Raw genomic sequence first — 8,187 nt, 5'->3', positions numbered from 1 at the left:
TTTGGGGTATGATAATGGTACCAAAAGTGTTTTTCAGAAATAAAAAATGACCTAACTTTTACTACTGTGTTAAGACCCAGGCACTCAATATTTATCCTAAAGCTCTTTATAATATATATAGTATGTCTAGTCTTAAAGACATTTGGAGCATGACAAGAAAGTCAGCTTCTTCTTGATGTTTGTGGATTCTTACAGAATGTTAGTACAAATTTTTATAAATACCTGGTGGTCCCTGGGGGAAATAACATCCTTAACGATAGAAAGTGGGTTAGAAATTTCAGGTCAGTGTCTCCTACTATTCGAGGTTGTATACCTAAAGCAACTAAAAATCAAAAGGCTGCCACTATTCTATGCCTCAAAAGCATCGCTGGCTGTCTTGTTGGCTAACATTAAATATTCTTATGCCAGAGCATGGAGGAATTGTCTACATTAGTCAATGGAATGGTGATTTCTTTTTTACAAGGAACTTCCAAGTTTGCTATGCTACTGTAAGTAGAAGCATGAAGCTTTTGGATAATGTATGATTTATTGTGGAGTAGGTATAAATTGGCCTAAGGACTGAATTAACCAGCTGAGTCCAGATAATAAGAATAAAGCATATGTAATTCTTCTTCAAGTCAATGTATTAGATTGTTTTCCCCTTTTCCTCCCACTAATTTCTTCAATTTTCCGACTATATGGCCTAGACAACTCTAATTGAAATAATTTGGAATTAGTCAAATACTATTCGGAAACTAATAAATTTTAATGTATCACATCGAAATTATGCGGTGGTGATGGGTTTTAATGTTTCTCCCCTCTTTGGCTTTACATTATAAGTACCAATTAGCTGCCAACTATAGAAAAATGTCTTTTGTAACTTGAATATTCTTTTTTGAATCTTTATTAGGAACTGGAAAACTGCAAGTACAGTTGATTGTTGTTCTTCATGGCAGTTAGATTCTATAGTCACCACTAATACAGGACTAATACAGAATACTGAACCATTGCTCCTAGGGAAAATACAGGCCTATTGTTCTGCAAGCCTCTGGTCACATTTTTATCAACTAGTCAATACAGAAGCTTGTTTCAGGTGTCTGTGTTTTGTTGATTTACTAACATTGATTTACTAACATTGAAGTCATGGTCAACAGCCCTGTAACTTCATGCTTCACCGAAGCTCACCTAACATGTTATTTTCTGCATGAGGCATATCACAGCCTTCTTGCACCTATTAGGAAAAATTAGCACTTCAGCACTACATCTGGGGGGCATTTTAAACAGGGAAATCACCAATGAAAGCACAAAAATGCAAAAAAAATGGCACTAACTGGAGCAAAGGATATTCATCTACAGTATGGGAGGTGAAACACCTTGCTCAACCCCAAGTAGGAACATATGCATTGAGCAAGTCAAAATTTTCACTCTAGGGGTGACCATGAGAGCACCAGGGAAGTTTTAAAGAGTAGGCAAACACGGAATCCATGAATGAGGATGCTCAATTGTACTTACTATGTTATAAAGCTATGACATCCATTTGCCTGAGCTACAGAATAGATCATCATGCTCCCATATTTCCACAACATTTTAGAAAATATTTTTAAGTAATCTCTACACCCAGCATGGGGCTCCAACTCACAACCCTGAGATCAACTCTGCCCCACTGACTGAGTCAGCCAGGCACCCCTCCATAACATTTTAAATGTCCACTGTCTGAAAGTAAATACTTAGTTGCTAATTATTGGTAGTCGATAGTTTGCTTTTACTCTGTTTCAGTGGCATGGCAATTCTCTGTTTAATCATTCAGTAACATTGAGTACTTACTGTGTGCCAGAATTTTATTAGGCACAGCCATGAATTAAAAATTACAAAAATAGGGGCACCTGGCTGGCTCAGTGGTTAACCATCCAACTCTTGATTTCGATGGTCTCACAGTTCGTGAGATCAAGCCCCAATTCAGGCTCTGTGCTTTCAGCATGGAGCCTGTTTGGGATTCTCCCTCTCTCTACCCCTGCTTGCTCTGTCTCGCTCGCTCTCTCTCCTCTCTTTGTGTGTGTCTCAAAATAAACTTAAAAAAAATTACAGATTAAATATTACAGCCCTCCCCCCTTAGACCATCAAATACTGTGATATGTGCTATGGTAGGGATTTGTCCTATGTGCTGGATATCTCTATCCCCTCCATCTCTACTCCACCCTCTTCCCCATGAAGCTGATGAATGGACCACAGCAATGAGCTCCTTTGCCTCCTGGCCTCTGGGTGGGTTTGGCCGAGGAGTGCTCTGGTCAGAGATAGACTGATGGTCAGAATACCTATTCTTTTGGCTCTGTCACCATCTTTTCCAAGCTTCTCTTCACTAATTTCCTTGGATTTGCCACTCCCTGTGCTTTTCCTTCTGCCCAAGAGGTAATATCAGCTCTGCTGCCACTAATCCGGAGTTGCTCAAGTTACTGTGCTTCCTGTTGTGGTTCCCTGCTCCCAAACCTTTGTGCAGTATCTCCTCAAAGTATCTTAATTTAAGGACCATCTGCTTCCCGTCCTTGGAACCAAGACAAATCAACCAAAGAGAAATTCCTAGAGGACAAATATTCCAATGAGTTTACTACCTCTGAGAGGTCCTTGTCGCCAGTTATTAGAAAGGATCTCACAACCTTGCAGAACATGTCCTAACAGTTTTAGTAACTAAAATCCTGTTCTAGTAGATATCTATGCAGATACTACACAAAGAAATGAATTTGTCTTCTTGGACAAGTCTTAAGCCAAAGTCTGCAGCGTTTAGCTGTGAGTTTATGAGTAGATCCAAATGCATTTACTCCACTTTTCCAACCTACCCCAGAGATCCTCTGAAACTTAAATAACTCACATGGCTTTTCCATTCAAATAAATTTTCAGGCTGAGAAAGGACATCCTTTCTTAGATTTATAGTTTTTAGGATTGTCCAAAAGGCCTATAATCTCTATCCTTTGCCTGGTGGTGCAAAAGGCAGGAGGGCTAAGTTTCTCTGGAATTAGATCACCACACTTTGGTCGCATTTCAAATGAATGCCACCATCAATTCAACGTTTTTGTGCCATGGATTCTTTTTCAGAATAATGTTTTTAAGTGCAGAAAATGAAATGCATGGGATTACAAAGAAAACCAATTAGGCACACCTGGGTGGCTCAGTTGGTTGAGCTTCTGACTCTTGATTTCAGCTTGGGTCATGATCCCAGAGTCGTGTTGTCAGGCTCCAAGCTGAGCATGGAGCTTGCTTGGGATTCTCTCTCTCTCTACCCTTTCCCCTGCTCACATGTACTCTCTCTAAAAAAAAAAAAAAAAAAAAAAAAAAATTAAAAATAATTTTTTTAAGTAAAAAAATTATATTGAAGTACAAGTTATCAAAATAATGTAAATGTATAATACAGTAATTTATGTGTTCATTTAATAACCACATCTAGCAGGAAGTTTAACAACTGCTGTGATATCAAAGTAGCATAAACAGTATGATATCTCTACAACAGTTGTGGTATGAAAATACCTGATTTCTATTGTTGACAAACTCACAGCTACTGCCTGATACAGCTCTGGATTGTTGCATTTATAATAAAAAGAAATACTAAATTCCACTTAAAGTTTAGAGGAAATAATTTTTATTCGCATCCAAGTTCACGTATCATCTGAATTCTACCCTCAAATCTCTTAGAGGTCTGCAGACTCTGGGTTAAGAAACCCTGACCTAACTAACCAGATATTGGTGGCAATATTTCAAATAGGACTATAACATGGTATTCAAAGGCCAATGATACTTAATTTAGCATGATTTGATATTTTATTTTCATATTATTCACATGTCTACTTCATTAACACATATATAGCAAATTACATGTGTTGTGTGAGGTTTTATTTATAATACATTATATCTTGGGGCATCTGGCAGGCTCAGCTGGTAGTGTACAACTCTTTTTTTTCTTTCTGTTGTCTTTTTTTTAAATTTTTTATTTAACTTATTTTTCTAATTTACATCCAAGTTAGTTAGCACATAGTGCAGCAATGATTTCAGGAGTAGATTCCTTTATGCCCCTTACCCATTTAGCTCATCCCCCCTCCCACAACCCCTCCAGTAACCCTGTTTCTTCTCCATATTTAAGAGTCTCTTATGTTTTTGTCCCCCTCCCTGTTTTTTATTATTTTTGCTTCCCTTCCCTTATGTTCATCTGTTTTGTATCTTAAAGTCCTCGTCTGAGTGAAGTCATATGATATTTGTCTTTCTCTAATTTCGCTTAGCATAATACCCTCTAGTTCCATTCACATAGTTGCGAATGGCAAGATTTCATTCTTTTTGATTGCCTAGTAATACTCCATTGTATATATATATATACACCACATCTTCTTTTTCCATTCATCCATCGATGGACATTTGGGCTCTTTCCATACTTCAGCTATTGTTGATAGTGCTGCTATAAACACTGGGGTGCCTGTGTCCCTTCGAAACAGCATACCTGTATCCCTTGGATAAATACCTAGTACTACAATTGCTGGGTCATAGGATAGTTCTGTTTTTAATTTTTTGAGGAACTTCCATACTGTTTTCTAGAGTGGCTGCACCAGTTTGCATTCCCACCAACAATGCAAAAGAGATCCTTTTTCTCCGCATCCTCACCAACATCTGTTATTGCCTGAGTTGTTAATGCTAGCCATTCTGACAGGTGTGAGGTGTTATTTCAGTGTGGTTTTGATTTGTATTTCCCTGATGATGAGTGATGTAGAGCATTTTTTCATGTGTTGGTTGGCCATCTGGATGTCTTCTTTGGAGAAATGTCTGTTATTGTCTTTTGCCCATTTCTTCACTGGATTATTTGTTTTTTGGGTATTGGGTTTGATAAGTTCTTTATAGATTTTGGATACTAACCCTAATCCTAACCCTAACCCTAAATTCTTTATAGATTTTGGATACTAATCTGATATTTTGTTTGCAAATATCTTCTCCCATTCTGTCAGTTGCCTTTTAGTTTTGCTGATTGTTTCCTTCGCTGTGCAGAAACTTTTTATTTTGATGAGGTCCCAGTAGTTCATTTTTGCTTTTGTTTCCCTTACCCCTGGAGACGTGTTGAGTAAGAAGCTGCTGCAACCAAGATCAAAGAGGTTGTTGCCTGCTTTCTCCTCAAGGATTTTGAGGGCTTCCTGTCTTACATTTAGGTCTTTCATCCATTTTGAGTTTATTTTTGTGTATGGTGTAAGAAAGTGATCAGGTTCATTCTTCTGCATGTCGTTGTCCAGTTTTCCCAGCACCACTTGCTGAAGAGTCTGTCTTTATTCCACTGGATATTCTTTCCTGCTTTGTCAAAGATTAGCTGGCCATACGTTTGTGGGTCCATCTCTGGGTTCTCTGTTCTGTTCCATTGATCTGTGTGTCTGTTCTTATGCCAGTACCATACTGTCTTGATGATTACAGCTTTGTAATACAGCTTGAAGTCCGGGGTAGTAAACAACTCTTGCTCTTGGGCTGTGGGTTCGACCTCCACAATGGGTGTAGCAATTACTTTAAAAAAATCTTCTAAAAAAAATAATAGATTATACCTTAACTCCTAAACAAAAGTTCAAGATTTTTTGTAAGAACTTTATAAATGGAGGAAGCAGGGTATGATCTTATCCATACTGAGGTTATCTTTCAATCATTCAATAAACACTTGTGGGCCATTCATTAAGCAATCACTGAACACAAGGAGCTAGTTTAGTGAGGGAAGGACAGTATTTATGCAAACAAGAACTTGCAGCAGACTGTAGTCTGATGTCAAGAGTATCAATTACATGCTTATGGGATCACATAGTAGAGTACCCAGCCCAGATAGTGAGGATCAGGAAAAGCTTGAAGGATGAGTTGGCAGTAGGTAAAAAATTGAGGAAGGCTATTTGCAGCCAATGCAATGAGACGCATAAAATAAAAGACAAGGAAGTATGTCTGGCATATTCCTGGAACCAAAAATAGTTCGGGTGCAGCTAGAAAAGAGATGAGTCTAGAGAATCGTAGTGTGGTGACTGTTGGTCAGGCAGTCCATGGGACCAGTCTGCTGCCGTGCTGCCGCCATGATTATACCTATGTGCTACGTCACTTGTGGCAAGATGGCGGGCAACAAGTAGGAGGCCTAGCTGGGGTTGCTGCGGGTCTCGGACACTGAGGGGGCGCCCTGGACTCACTGGGCCTGAGTGCTGCACGCTGTCTCACGCTGAACTGATGGAGAAGCTGCTCAATTCTGCATCCCTGGAGAAGTAACCGTGCTAGAGCCTCCCGCCACCTGCTGACCACGGGCAGTCAGGGTTGTGCCTGGAGTTCATTCCACTGAGGTAGAAGAGCTGGGAGCAATGCCTGACCACAGCCACGTGGGTATGTGTATGTCCTTCCTCTGGAAGGAACCATCAGTAAAGGTCCTTGAAGAACCAAGAGAGAGGAGAGAGGGAGAGACAGATGAGTCTGGAGAGGGAAGAGATAAAGGTGTCATGGTTTGCCTAGAATCCTTTCCTTTGGGAAACACCCATTTCCCTCTGTTGTACTCCTCATTCTCTTCTGGAGTTGCCCTAAGAAAGAGCACATGACCCAACCCAAGCCAACCGCAATCCTCTCCCTTCCTCAGGATCCGAGTTTGAAGGACCATGGGGGCCTGGAGTTACCGATGGCATATTGCCTCCACATGGACAGAACCTGTCTAGAAACAAAACTAACATGAGAAAACCAGGACTAGGAAAGATAAAGCATGAATGCCATCTTTGAGCTCCTAGTCTAGCGCTGCCTAAAGCCAACCTCAGACTCTTTGGCTACATGAACAAAGAAATTCCTCATTTTTGCTTAAGCTACTTTGAATGAAGTTTCTGTCACTTGGAATTGAAAGGTGACTGACTTACATAGGATGGTAAGGACAAACAGAGACACTGACATCCGTTTAGAGGGAATTGACTCAAAGCAGGGAGGTGCCAACATCCAATTTGCATGGTGGATGACCCTGACCACTGGAAATGGGCTGATGAGGGGCATGTCCAGAGGGAAAGAGAACGATGTGGTTATTGGAGTGACCATCATTTTCTCTGAATGTTTGTAACTATTCTCAGATTTGTATGTTCTACCCACAACTCCCCTCTTGTTTCAAAATAACAAATTTTTTTCTTGGGGTGCCTGAGTGGCTCAGTCGGTTGAGTGTCTGACTTTGGCTCAGGTCATGATCTCACGGTTCATGAGTTCGAGCCCTGTGTCAGTCTCTGTGCTGACAGTTCAGAGCCTGGAGCCCGCTTCAGATTCTGTGTCTCCCTCTCTCTCTGCCTCTGTCCTGCTTGCACGCGTGCACGCTCTCTCTCTCTCTCTCTCAAAAATAAATTTAAAAAAATTTTTTTAAGTTTTTTCTTATTACAGAAAACTCAGGAAATACTTAAGAGCAAAAATAAGGAAACAGAAAACCCCCAAACCTACCCTCCATGGACGATCACTGTTAAAACTCATATACATCCTTCTAAACCTTTACATATGTGACATGTGTCTGCAGGTTCACAGAGGTGGGAAAAGGTATTAAGCAAATGAGATTGTACCGTATGTACCTTGCACTTCAAATATCAAAAATCAATGATCTGGAAAAAGAACATTTTTTTCCAGAAACAACTCATTGATCAATTTATGATTTTAAATTGTATTCCTGTTCATCAGATCCAGACTTGGAAATGTGAACATATGTTATGTTAACCTTAGATTAAGTGTATGCCAAATGCATGTCACAGACACAGATTTCCACATTGCAGTGTGTTTGATGATCGACATAAGAGGGAATCAGAAGAGTTCATGATTAACTTTCCCACATCTTCAAATAGACACCTTCACCTCTTACAGTGATGGTATTTTCCACTGCAAAGAAAAAGTAAAATCAATAACAAGCAAATTTGTCTAAAACTGAGGGAAAGCAGTGAGTATGTAGAAAGGAGTTTGCATTTTTAGAATCTAATCAGTATCTGTCAGACTTCACGACTGTAAAGAGCTTTGGCGCACAAAGTAAGCAGGCTGCATCTCTGTCCCTAGTTCTTAGCTGCATAGAGGCTGCAAGGTTTACAGAGTTGAAACTTTTATTCTTAGTAACTTCTTCTCTCACTGAACTTTAATGTTTATTTATTATTGAGAGAGAGAGAGAGAGAATGAGCAGGGGAGGGGTAGATGGGGGGGGGGGGGGGACAGAAGATTCAAAGCAGGATCCGCACT

The 8,187-nt window shown here is 40.0% G+C and overlaps 1 pseudogene; it reads left to right on the top strand.

The window, feature by feature from the left end:
* The first annotated feature begins 5,765 nt into the window (after positions 1-5,765).
* Positions 5,766-6,683, top strand: LOC122198506 (annotated as a pseudogene).
* The last annotated feature ends 1,504 nt before the right edge of the window (positions 6,684-8,187 follow it).

This window comes from Panthera leo, chromosome C2 (genome assembly GCF_018350215.1).
Source record: "Panthera leo isolate Ple1 chromosome C2, P.leo_Ple1_pat1.1, whole genome shotgun sequence".
Lineage (NCBI taxonomy): Eukaryota > Metazoa > Chordata > Mammalia > Carnivora > Felidae > Panthera > Panthera leo.
This window is presented reverse-complemented; position numbering and strand designations above follow the sequence as displayed.